The 14,552-nt window shown below is 36.5% G+C and overlaps 1 protein-coding gene across 1 annotated transcript in view; it reads left to right on the top strand.

Moving 5' to 3' along the window:
- LOC126336903 (androgen-dependent TFPI-regulating protein-like) overlaps positions 1–14,552 on the top strand; it is an 84,954-nt gene that overhangs the window by 46,331 nt on the left and 24,071 nt on the right. The window lies entirely within an intron of this gene.

The following is a 14,552-nucleotide window of genomic DNA, read 5'->3' on the forward strand; positions in this document are numbered from 1 at the left end:
CATTGCATAAACTGGTTTGCTAAGTTTTTGGCATAAGAAATTGATATGATGCTCCCAAGAGAGATGCTGATCTAACATTATGCCAAGAAAGGAAGTTTTATCTTTCAATTTTATTTCCAAACCATCATCATACACAACACTCCATTGCATTTCATCTTGTTTGTTGTGTGTTTGAAATTTCATTAGATTTGTTTTATTGATGTTTAAGCTTACGTGATTGTTTTGGAAGTAATTCTTTAATCCAAATGAGACATCAGAACAATTTTGGGCCAAATCATTCTTGTTGGTTCCCCAGTTAACAATGGTTGTGTCATCTGCATAGTTAAGTATCTTGCTGTTGTGTTCTGTGGGCAGTTCATTAATATATAGTATGAACAATAAAGGACCCAAAACTGACCCTTGGGCCACACTATACTTTACTGCTGCAGTGTGCTGACTTCTGGTGGCATTAACGTTAACTTGTAGTTGAGTGGTAAGGGCTAGCTGTGCATGCTGTAAACTGTGCACATTTTTTATTAAATCCATATGTATTTGATCGGTAAGACAATTACATCACACCACTTGTACATCTGCGAAAGTTCCTTAAAATATGCACAACCAAAGGTGTGCTCATGACCCTGGTGCCAAGTTTCATGAAGTCTAGCAGAATAACAGTAAAGTTAGGTTGGTCACATGCTTCAATGTGACACATGAGTGAGACACTTCATTTCTTGTTGGGTGGTCCAGAGACATATTAATACACAACTTGTTCAAAAACTATCTCATTAATCCTTATACAACTACAAAAAAAGTAGTGTTGAAGGATAGCAAATAACCACCACTTTTACATCCATTAACATACATGTGACTGATATTTGTAATGAGTCATTAAAAGACATTTTAAGTAACATAGTGGAATTACAAACTGAAATTATGAACAGTTCTTTTTTGGGTAATAATTTCCATATTTCATGACTGCTACATAATAATACCTTTAGAATAAACCTAAATTGTGGAGTAAGCATACCAGACAGGCACAGCAGCACAATTTCTCTTAAGTCTATGGCTTATTAATGTGTAACAATATTATGAAAAGGTAAATTGTTATTCACCATATAGCAGAGATGCTGAGTCACAGATAGCCATAAACAACAACTGCAGTTGTGTGTGTGTGTGTGTGTGTGTGTGTGTGTGTGTGTGTGTGTGTGTGTATGTGTGTGTGCCTGTCATCTATTGTTGATGAAGGCTTACTGGCTGAAAGCTTTATTTGTGACAGTCTTTTTGTTGTGCCTATCTGTGACTCAGCATTTCCACTATATGGTGAGTAGCAACTTTCCTTTTCATGATATTACTACATTCTATTCTGGATTTTCCATTGTTTGCTCGTTATGGTGTAATACATGGAAAGTTAGATATTTACAATATACTTATTTGGTACAATAACTGTTTTAACAGAAGTATGCCTGTTACAAATCAGTGCAGACTCTGCTGCAGAGTGAAGATTCCCTATAGAACAGTAATATATTTTATAAAACACTTAACATCTAGTGGTATATTCTACTATTTGCTCAGAATATTGCTTATTGAATAACAATAACTTTATTTGATTGAATCCTTAGTAACTTCTAGACAAACACAATTATTTTACTGTGAATCACATGATGGAATGAATGTTGCCTGTAGTATGGGCTCTGGGGTCACACTTGTATCATTCTAGTGACTGTCAGAGAACACCAACCTTGCTCACAAATTTCAACATAGTTCAAAATATGCAGCATTGTCCTCAGAGTCAAATGGAAGGCATGAAACAGAGACTTCAGAGGTTATATGAAAAAGTAGGCTGGGACTTCCTGTATGGTTGAGACCTGTAGGGTCCTTTTAGACTGCTAAACAAGTAGCTGACTGTTTGTGGTGGAGCACACATAGGGATTTTAGATTAAGTGAGTCTCCATCCAGTCATCTAATCAGGGAAGAAATAGATGTAAGGTCAAAAGAAACATGTCATCCGCCCCCCCCCCCCCCCCCCCACTCATGTGGAAGAGACAGTTAAATGTGTATCAATCAACTGTTGAAGCATTTGCAACAAAGTGCTACTCCTTTAGTGGAGCTCATGTGATACTAAACTAAACTAAACTCTGTCCAAACAGGCCATGAAGGCCCAAAGTTACAGACCGGCCGCCATGTCATCCTCAGCTCACAGGTATCACCAGATGCAGATATGGAGGGGCATGTGGTCAGCATACTGCTCTCCCAGCTGTTTGTTGGTTTATGAGACTGGAGCCGCTACTTCTCAATCAATTAGCTCCTCAATTTGCCTCACAAGGGCTGAGTGTACTCTGCTTGGCAACAATACTCAGTATACCCAATGGTTATTCATTCAAGTGCTACCCAACCTGACAGTGCTTAACTTCAGTGATCTGATGGGAACTGGTGTGACCACTGCAGCAAGGCCATTGGCTCCATGTGATACTAGGTACAGAAATATATTTAAAACCCAAAACTGGTAGTAGTGAGAGTGTGGGATGAATCTAAGTGTTTGTCAAAAATGACAGGGTAGCAGGAATGGAGGTGGTGTGTCACAGTAGACAAAAGACTCAAAACCATTGAGATAGAAATTAAAGCTGCATGGGAGATTGTGTGGGCAAGAGTCAGCATAAAGAGTAAGCATAAAACTTATTTTTGGATCTTTCTATCAGTCATCAGACTAACCCCCAGACGTAACCAGAAAGTTTAAGAGAGAATGTCAGTTCACTAGCACAAATGTTCTCAAATTATGCTGTCATTGCTTGAATCAGCATCGGACAGTATTGTATGATATGTACAATATTTCCATGAAAAAGCTGCTCACTATCTTCAGGAGCTACTGGTGCACTGCTATTGGGGCTTGGCAATTAATGTGACAAAAGACTTTAGTGGCAGTATAGTTCACAGAAAGGGGTGAATTATACTGCCACTAAAGTCTTTGGTCACTTATCAAATAGTATCAAAAGTCTGACAGATAACCAACAAGTATTTAAGAAGAAATTAAAAGAATTTCTGAATGACAACTCCTTCTACTCCACAGAGGAATTTTGAGATATAAATTGAGAGAAAAAAGAAACAAAAACCAAACAAAAAAATTTTAACAAAAAAATAAAAAAGTTATTATATTAACTTAATTATGTTGTTAAATTAACTTAATTATGTCATGTATTGGAAAATTTGACTCATTCCATATCATTACAAAATATCATATTCATGATCCATGGAACTAGTATTAATCTAATCTAATCTGTGCTGACCTACTAGAAAAGTATAGGCGGGAGGGGGCACAGCTATAGTGTCATCATAGTTGAGTTGTAGATGGCCTGAACATCCAGAGTTTACTGCTGAAGAAGTGGGCCACGGTCTTTACATGCATGGAATGGAAAAAAGGTGGCTGTGAGCCATGGTCATGTTGTACACACATGGCCCAGGTATTGGTGCCTGGCTTATGGTCCTGGCTTTAATTCCCCATATTTCTTAAATCATTATTTTCATTGATCATGGCCAATGATACTTTAGTGCTGGTTCCCGTGCTTTTCTGAGTTGAAATCCCATGTCTATGTTAATTAAGTCATTAATGATATGAATATAATAGAGGGAAACATTTCACGTGGGAAAAATATATGTAAAAACAAAGATGATGTGACTTACCAAAAAAAGTGCTGGCAGGTCGATAGACAGACAAACAAATGCAAACATACACACAAAATTCAAGCTTTCACAACCAACGGTTGCTTCTTCAGGTGTGCTTGCAGGTCGATAGACAGACAAACAAATGCAAACATACACACAAAATTCAAGCTTTCACAACCAACGGTTGCTTCTTCAGGTGTGTCTATTGATCTGCCAGCGCTTTTGTTTGGTAAGTCACATCATCTTTGTTTTTAATTAAGTCATTAGTAATACTAAACTTGACCAATTCTTTAATGGTCAAGTCGCAGCACGCAGAAGTGGGCAAGAGGATCCTTGTCTCTCCATAGTTCATGCTGTGTCCCATGTCAAGGCAGAGTTCAGCAATAGCAGATTTTTCTGGCTGACCTAATCTGGTGTTTAAGTTTTTCATCCCAGCTCACAACTAAACAAAGAAACAAGCAAATTTTTCCTTCATTATTGAAGTCCTTTAGAATTATAGGGACTCCACATTGGAAGGCTGTTTTTTAATAGACCTTCTAGTGATAAAGAAAAAGTACTTAATAACATAGAAATGATCAAAATATAAGTGTCCTAAGGAACAGACAAATTCACTTTCTGTGTGAATTTAGTGGACTGGTGCCTGCTATGTACCAAGTTGTCTGTTATATTCCTTCAGCTTTAGATTTTCATATAGCAGTCTCTTACCCTTTTCCCTAACTTGTTTAAAACTGTAGTTACTTGTAACTGTCTATACTAGAGCAACATGATAGAATAACTAATGCATACACAATGAAATAATTATATGTAACTAATGACATAGTGTTACATTTGTATTTTAAAATTTCTCAAAATATGTGACTCCTCTGGTTCGATGTCAGTCACATAAATGCTGAAAGTGTCTGATGAGGAAACTGGCCTCATAACAATGAATGTTCTTTTCCCTATAACAAATGATACAAATCGATATCCCAGCTTTGTAAATTTAGTAAATTTTCATATACTCTTCCTAGTGGATGCATGAATTTAGTCTGATAAACGTTTGTGTCAATGGAATTTCCAGATTTTTCTTATTGAAGATGATAAGTGACATGGTTGGGTTTAGAGGATTTTTTATGGAAGGTTTGGGTAATTTAGTCCAATGAATTGGTTTAACCTGAATGTTGGGTTTATGGCAGAGAAGGGGATTACTACATCATGTTGTTACCCTCTTGACTAGGTGTCAACAGTAAGGTCCTAATACAATTGCCTGGGGGTCCGTTGAGAAGAAGCTGATGAAACTTATTTTGTAGAATTGGCAAATATCTTCATTCTCCAAGACATCACTGAAGAACTCCCAGAATGGGATCCCTGGTGCGTGTGTGGGGAGGGGGGGGGGAGGCAGATGTGGGCAGGGGGGGGGGGGGGAAGGGGGATAGAGGAGGAGGGACGGGGGATTAGTATCAGTCTTTCGGGTCTATTTTGTTTCTTTTTTAAGTTCTGACATCCTTAGTATTTCTTTTCTTTTGTTTCTACATCACCTGGTGTACACAGGCTGTCCTCCCTCTTTTCCGTATTCAGTAGTCTCCACTGCAGAATCCTTCTAAGATCATTTATGAAAACCTGTATTCACATGTTTGCCAGGGATGCAGCACACATTCAGCGATTCCAAAAAGTGAAATAAATATGGCTAGTAAAGCCTGAGTTCTGCAAGAATATGACTAGTTAAATGAAAAACTGGTAATAAGACTAAAAAGTGTATAAAATAAAGAGATATTGTAAAACTGTCCAATGATCAATATTGATAACAAATATTTGTTACCCAAGGATTCATATCCATGGTAAGAGAATGGCTGGCTGTCAGAGGTGTAAGGGGAAAACATGCATATGATTAATGATTTATAAGTCATTGTGGGCCATTCCATATGTAATAAACATGAACAAGTATATTTATTACAAAGGAAATGCAGTTACAACTGTGATCATGCAAAAGTTATTTTTGTGTGCATGTGTTCTGGTAAGAGTGGACACGTTGCATCTGCAAGCTGGGATGGCAGTAGAAATCTTAATATGTTTGGAGTAGCTGGTAGTTAAGCAGTTTATTCTGTTTCATCGGGTTCTGCTGTGGAGATATGATGCAAACCCTTTAAGATGAATGGCCATGACATTCCCAATGACATCATGCGAACAAGAAAAAAAGACTATATAATTCAGTTGGTATCTGTTAACTAAAACAGACTGTTTTGGACAGAGCTGTATTAATGTATTTGGAATTTTCTGAATAATGAGCCAGCATTGTTATGTATGGTCCAGTCCTTGGGACTGGAAGAAGGCCCAGGTCATAGTAATCTATAAAAAAGATAGAAAATTGGATGCACATAATTACTGGCCAATTTCACTGACATTGATTTGTTGTAGAATCATGGAACATAATTTGTGTTGAGACATAATGACCTTTCTAGACTCTGAGTAGCTCATCTGCAGAAACGAGCATGGTTTTAGGAAACAGCAGTCATGCGAGACACTGCTGGCCCTCTTTGTGCATGATATGCAACAGGCTCTAGATACCAGTGTAGCGATGCAAGCAGTACCAAGTTTGTTATAAAAGTCAGTAAATTACTCAAAGGACAGTATTGTTCAGTACAGGTATTTTGTTCATTCCAACCAAGTGTTGATTCATGACGGCATCGTCCAGAGATGAGTTGACTGTAATCTGAATCCATTTTAGCAAACTAATAATTTTTCTCAGGCAATAAAATTTTATTTCTTGAAGGTTATTCAGAATGGGAAATGTTTAATTAGTAATTACTTGCCATAATTTATTTGTTTAATATAAAGGTGTTTTGAATTTTGTATGCATAAAAAAAGGTGAGAATTTTTGTGTGGCTTTTACTCTGAGACAAGTTATCACTTAGAGTGCCAAAAGTGCATGTGTTCAGTTTTCTGACCTGTAGGTGAATTTTATTTTGTGATCTTGACCTGAATTGAGAGTAAATCCAGTTTCAATTAAACTTACATGAGATAGACACATCATGTTATTACAAAAGAGTCATTTAGGCCATTAGAGAAAACTGAAACCTGCACGCTCAATTTGAAATACATTACACGCCAGTTCATGATCGAGCTGTCCAGTAAATCATGTACAATAGTTGCAAATGTGTTAGGACTAATGCATGAAGTTGGAAATTAATTTTGAGACAACTGCTGATTTTGACAAAAATGAACTGAAAGTTTATTCAAAATATCAAGGTCCAGTTTTAATTGAGACACATATCACCTTGTTAATTATGTTGCCTAGCAATACTGTAAAGCAGCTTAATTAATTCATTAGAATAAATTGTGATGTAGTAAGGCCCATTACACATACAAAATGTTACATGAAGTTTGCTGACCGCATGAGAGTATGAGAGTGTATTTCTTTTCATATATGCCAATAAACTGGCTGTTTCAAAAGCTAAAATATTAACTGTATGTAGCTTCATTGATTGTCTTACACCACTACAGAAGTTGGTGTATCGTCTCTCTTCACAAGAGATCTCAAGAAGCCAGGACACACAAGAAGAAGAAAAAGATTAAAGAACAGGCATTGGTATATTTGGTGCTGCAACTTGGGGCTTGAAAAGGATATACTAACAACTTCAGGCCCAAGGCACGAACTTCAAACAATTGGAAAGGATATGTACTCACAGCTAACTTGAAGTACTCGCAGGTATGAGTAGGATGGACATGATATAAAAGAACAGTTCTACAGTTGGTGAAAGTATATTTTTAGTTGATATTGATATTTTAACTGTATATAAAGATATTAGGAAAAATTTATACCCAAACATGGAGAGCACGAGATAATGCAACCCAGTGACAGGTGAGGGGAGTGAAAGTGGATATAATCCACATGAGGAGGTATCTAGGGAACCAATTATGGACCAGCAATTGCATAAATTGAGTGAGGAATATCTTGGTGAAAGAATCCCAAATGTTATAAATGTAGTACGGCAATCACATAATTTAAGTGATAGTAATACCATTGATGTGGAGGTGACAGTAGAAGCAGACCCGAGTACAAGTAGAAATAGTAATATACATTAGTCTATAAATACCAAAGATACACAAGAAAGTGTGAATCTTACATCAAATGTTACAGAGCTTAAAGATGATGTAACTATTAAATTCCTGGTGAGTATGTGTCAGTTAACTGAGAATCATTTAAATGATAAGTTTGATACCAAATTTGATTCCCAAACTGAAAATTTCAACACCCAAATGGGTTTACTCAATGAAAAATTTGACAACAAGTTTGAGTAACTTAAATATGATAATAAAGAATTAAATGAGAAATTTGATAACTTAAAAGTAGAGTTGGAAGAACAATTAAATACTAAATTTAGTGAATTAGAAATAAAAGTTTCATGGATATGACAAACCTACACACCAAAATTATGGGTAAAATTAATGAGATGAACAATAAATGTGAAACTATATCAAAGAGGCATAGTGATTTGTCAGATAAAATCTGTAACTGTGAAAGTAGTTACTTGAAGGCTAATGGGCATAGTGAGGATCTGTCTAAAAAGATGTCAGAATTTGAAATAAACACTTGCACGGTCATAGATAAATATTTAAAGGACCAAACTAAAAAATTAGATGATGATCTTTCTGAGTGGATAGAAGTTCAAAATAAAGAAATCAAAGAGAAAGGCAATACCACTCTCGAGTTGAAACAAGATGAGGTAGTTAAGGAAAAACAGATGGCAAATGATGAACTTATCAAGTTATTTACTAGTGAGTTTCAGGCTATTAAAGATAAAGTAACCTAAGTGGCAAAGTGAAACAAACTGTAAATTGTCAGAATTAGAACAAAAATCTGCACAACATGTATTGACTAAAGACAACTATTCTGAAGACAGACTTAGAAATAATAAATCCTGTAGTGAAGTAAAATGTAACTGTTGTGGGAATACTCCTGATAAATTTTGTGATTGTTATGGAAATGAAAATCACTTTTTTATCCAAAGCAGGTACTTGTTGACTTTGAAGACAACAAGTACCCCCTTTAAATAAAAGTGTTATTTTCATTTCCATATTCAAAAGCAGGCAGTTTGCTACCTTTTCAACTGAAAAAGATGACATCCATCCAAAAATTTTCATCAACAACTTTAAGCATATTTTTCCTCACAGTTGGTCTGAACATGGTAGACGTCAATTTATTGTGTCCAAGATGACAGGTGAAGCAGCACTGTGGGCTGCAGAAGCAAGTGAGAATTTTAATACATGCGCAGAATTTGAACAACTTTTCTTAGCGAAATACTGGTTGAGGAGCGAACAAGAGGGGCTATGAAAGGAGGTGTATCAACCAGAATTTTATAATAGTGAACAAGGTTCATTAAGACAGTATTTTGAGAAAAACATTAATAAAGTGAGGTACTGGAGTGATCCTATTTCCCATAGAGAAGTGATACATATTTTGAAAGGAAGATTACCTATTCATATACAAGAGAAACATAAATAACCCTGACTATGATGTGGAACAGTTCCTGTCTGTAGTCATTTCAGTCAATATGATACTAAAAGATGCCTGAGTATGGAATAATAATCAGATGTCTACCTCACTATGTAATAAAAATAATAGTACTAACAATAACAACAAACCTAGGGACAAGCGAAATCTTATGGCTATAATAAAGCCAATTATAATAATCAGTATAAATGTAGCAACTATTATACTAAAGAAACCTATGGAAATAATAATCAGGTGAATCAGATTAGTACATGAAAACCAGATTGAAAATGCAGACAGAATAATGCGAATAATCAGTATGGTAATTCATGCAGACATGATATATACCCAGAAGACAATCCTGATAGTATACAACCGTGGAAAGACCCTCTGACACCTAAAGTTTGATGGGTAGATGCAAATGTAACTTAACAAGTACAACAACCACAAGGACCAATACCACTTGGTAAAGGAGCAATAAAGTCATGAAGGGGACAACTACCAAATTCCGACCATGCTGTACGTATTGTTGAAGTACATGAACCACCAATGTCTACCGAAAGATTAAACAAGAACTGGTCACCAAAAGCCTTCCTAGGATGACTGGAGAGGATGAGGAGGGCAGGCATCATTTTAAAGTGAATGTACTGAGGTATAATGATGATTTGGATCTAAAGGAGGAACTGATTGAAGAAACACCTTACATTTCGAATAAGTGTGGACAAATTTTGCAGGCAGTAGTTCAAGCAGTAATAAATGGTATTGATGTTGAAAATTTTATTGATACTAGAGCAACTATTAGCATAATGATGCAATATAGTATTAAACAACTTAGTTGAGTAGCATCAGTGCTTACATTTCCTGTTACTGGATGTACCGTATCTGGAGCATTTAGTGCGAAAGCACAAAAGGTCTCAAAGCTGGCACAAGTCAAAATTGTAATGCAGGGGGCTTCAATAGTAAGTACCTTCTTGATTGTTCCAAGAATGACCATACCATGTGTTTGGGATCTAGATTTTTTGTGTAATGTTGGAGCACTCATCAATTCAAAAGAAGGAACATGTACCTTGGACTCAGAAGGTGATGTTTTGACAGCGTAGAGGGCAAAACAGTCCCAGATCAGTATTGCATGAAGTTCATGGTTAGCTATATTGGTATTGACTGTAATTTAGTTGGTGATATTTTCTATATTGAATATATTGGAGAAGAAATAAGTCAAGTTACACTTCAGGAGAAAATCTCTGAATCTGAATACCTATCTGCAAGTCAACAAGAAGTTTGTGTTGCTTGATAAGTAATTATCTGCCTGTATTTAACAGATGTCCCAGAATAATCAAAGATTTTGAATACAACATTAAGACGTATCCTTTCTCTCCTGTTCCTTGGTTGAAGAGAGAGGTAGTCAAGAAAGAAATTAACAAAATGTTAGAGTGGGGACTTATAGAGCCCTCTCATTCTGAAAATTGTAGCCCTCTTTTGGTGGTCCTCAAAGCAAATGGTGATGTCAGATTAGTTCTAGGTGCCAGAGAGATAAAAAAGGTAATCATACCAGTACAGACAAGACCTAAGAATTGGGATGAATTAATTCAGAAATTCTGTGGTGCCTGCTTCCTGACATCCCTTGATATGAGAAGTTCATACTGGCAAATGACAATCTCTATTGAATCGCGAAAATATACTGCTTTTATGTTTATGGGCAGAAGTTAGCAATTCTCTGTTATGTCATTTGGACTAAATATTAGTGGAGGTGTATTTATATTGGTGATAGACACTGCAGTTGGACTAGATTTGCTCACTAGAGTTACCTTGTATGTGGATGATTTATTGATCACTACCAAAATATGGGAGGAGCATCTCAGTCTGCTTGAAAAAATATTTGCGAAATTCTTGGAGTATGGAGTAACAGTAAATTTAATGAAGTCTAGATTCGCCAGAAGTCAACTGAAGTTTCTGGGACATATAATTATGCTGGATGGTATTATGCCGAATCCTAAGAAAATGAGTGGTATCAAAGAGTGTCCCTACCAGAAAAATAAAAAGGAATTAAAATCTTTCATAGGATTAGCTTCATTGTTCTGTCAATTATTACCTAATCAATTAATCAGCTAAGAATGTTTATTACAGTTATTGCGAAAGAACATCATGTGGAAATGGACCTCTGAGTGTAGTCAAGCATTTGACAAAGTCCAAAACACTTTAGTTAACACCCCGTTGTAACATCATCCGAAAGTTGAACAGGATTTTTGCATTGCCATTGATGCTTCTGAAACAGGCCTAGGAGCTACGCTTTTACAAATGGATGATCCACAAGATATGAATACCATTAAGATTATAGGATCACAATTAGAATGGGATGTAATCACCCAAGGAGCTACAAATTATTCTGGTAACCTATATCCTTTACAATCTAATATATTATTTCAAAGAAAACCTCATGGCGAACCATGGAAAGTATGCGTTCCAAAGGAACATCTGGACTCTTTACTGTGGTGTACACATCTGAAGTGGGGACAATTTGTAGATCTTTAAAATGCAAATCCGAGTTGGCCCAATATTACTACCATCCAAACTTAGAATGCTTGGCTAGTTACATTCTAAAGAAATGTAAGATTTGCCAGAAAACTAAACCCATCAACTATTGCTGAAAAATTGAATTACATTCAGTCATACCACACCAACCTTCAACATTGATATCTTGTGATGTGTGTGGACCATGTCTTACTACTCATAGAAGATTTATGTATATTCTGGCATTCTATGATATTTTTTTGAAATATGTGAAATTTTATCCTTTGAGGAATATACATGTGCATCCTATGTTAAAGAAATTTGTCAATGGTTTCAAAACAGAGATTGGAAAACCAAAAATGATATTGACAGACAATGCTGCCTATTACACCAGCAGAACCTGGAGAGAGATTATGAGGGAATACAATATTAAATATATATCATGTTTTTATCCCTGTGGATCAAAAGACTGTTCCATGATTACAGTTTCTACATACCTATACCACACACCAAAATTACAAATAGATCGAATGGTTATCAGAATTTGAAAGGATTTATAATGACTTGCTTCATATTTCTACAGGATATTTGCCCAACCAAGTGATGTATGGCAAGGACAATTCTCAAGACTGGCTAAAGGAATGGCCACAAATTGAAGGAGAAAATCTCACTGAGGAGGGCATCTTGAAGAAAGTTGACTCAAATCTACAACATCAAACTCAATTACAAAAAGTAAAATTCAAGAAAAATGTGAAGAAGGTAATAAACCTGGGTTGTTGGAGAAGAAATATTGGTGAGAAATCATCCAAAAGCCTTAATAAAGAGAAAGTTAAATAAGAAATGGCAGTATTTACATACTGGACTATACAGAATGATACAAATTCCCCATCAAGGAAGTTATATACTTGCTGACTGTAATTCTGATGTGATAAAAGGTTTATTCCACAACAGAGAATAAAGAAATATTATCAATGAGAAGATATGTACCATTATGAAGAGAAAATGCAGGAAAAGAGAATGAGAAAAGTATTTACTAAACGGACACCGATATTAGACTTGAGCCACAGGATGAGAAGCAAGATGTATTATTTTGTTCATTACTTTGTATATAGTTATATAGTTATGAGGATTATCCACCCCCCCCCCCCATCAACCATGGACCTTACCATTGGGGGGGAGGCTTGCATGCCTCAGCGATACAGATAGCTGTACCGTGGGTGCAACCACAACGGAGGGGTATCTGTTGAGAAACCAGACAGATATGTGTGCCTGAAGAGGGGCAGCAGCCTTTTCAGTACTTGGAGGGACAACAATCTGAATGATTGACTGATCAGGCCTTGTAACAATAACCAAAATGGCCTTGCTGTGCTGGTACTGCAAATGGCTGAAAGCAAGGGGAAACTACTGCCATAATTTTTCCCGAGGGCATGCAGCTTTACTGTATGGTTAAATGATGCTGGTGTCCTCTTGGGTAAAATATTCTGGAGGTAAAATAGTCCCCCACTCGGATCTCCGGGCAGGAACTGCTCAAGAGGATGTCATTGTTAGGAAATAGAAAACTGGCGTTCTACGAATCAGACGGTGGAATGTCAGATCCCTTAATCAGGCAGGTAGGTTAGAAAATTTAAAAAGGGAAATGGATAGGTTAAAGTTAGATATAGTGGGAATTAGTGAGGTTTGGTGGCAGGAGGAACAAGACTTCTGGTTAGGTGACTACAGGGTTATAAATGCAAAACCAAATAATGGTAAACGAGGAGTAGGTTTGACAATGAATAAAAAAAATAGGAGTGCGGGTAAGCTACTACAAACAGAATCATGAATACATTCTTGTGGCCAAGATAAACATGAAGCCCATGCCTACTACAGTAGTACGAGTTTATATGCCAACTAGCTCTGCAGATGACGAAGAAATTGATGAATGTATGATGAGGTAAAAGAAACTATTCATACAATGAAGGGAGACAGAAATTTAATAGTCATGGGTAACTGGAATTCAGTAGTAGGAAAAGGGAGAGAAGGAAACATAGTAAGTGAATATGGATTTGGACTAAGAAATGAAAGAGGAAGCCGCCAGGTAGAATTTAATCATGAAAGAAGGTTGTAAACATGGAAGAAGCCTGGAGATACTAAAAGGTTTCAGATAGATTATATAATGGTAAGACAGAGATTTAGGAACGAGATTTTAAATTGTAAGACATTTCCAGGGGCGGATGTGGACTCTGACCACAATATATTGGTTTTGAACTATAGATTAAACCTGGAGAAACTGCAAAAAGGTGGAAATTTAAGGAAATGGGACCTGGATTAACTGACAGAACCAGAGGTTGTACAGAGTTTCAGGGAGAACATAAGGGAATAATTGACAGGAATGGGGGAAAGAAATACAGTAGAAGTAGAATGGGTAGCTTTGAGGGATGAAATAGTGAAGGCAGCAGAGGATCAAGTAGGTAAAAGGATGAGGGCTAGTAGAAATCCTTGGGTAACAGAAGATATATTGAATTTAATGTGTGAAAGGAGAAAATATAAAAATGCAGGCAATGAGGCAGGCGAAACGAAATACAAATGTCTCAAAAATGAGATCGAGAGGAAGTGCAAAATTGGTAAGCAAGGATGGCTAGAGGACAAATGTAAGGATGTAGAGGCTTATCTCACTAGGGGTAAGATAGATACTGCCTAAAGGAAAATTAGAGAGACCTTTGGAGAAAAGAGAACCACTTGTATGAATATCAAGAGGTCAGATGGAAACCCAGTTCTAAGCAAATAAGGAAAAGCAGAATGGTGGAAGGAGTATATTGAGAGTCTATACAAGGGCGATGTACTTGAGAACAATATTATGGAAATGGAAGAGGATGTAGATGAAGATGAAATGGGAGATAAGATACTGCGTGAAGAGTTTGACAGAGCACTGAATGACCAGAGTCAAAACAAGGCCCTGGGA

The sequence above is a fragment of the Schistocerca gregaria genome, chromosome 2 (assembly GCF_023897955.1).
Source record: "Schistocerca gregaria isolate iqSchGreg1 chromosome 2, iqSchGreg1.2, whole genome shotgun sequence".
NCBI lineage: Eukaryota > Metazoa > Arthropoda > Insecta > Orthoptera > Acrididae > Schistocerca > Schistocerca gregaria.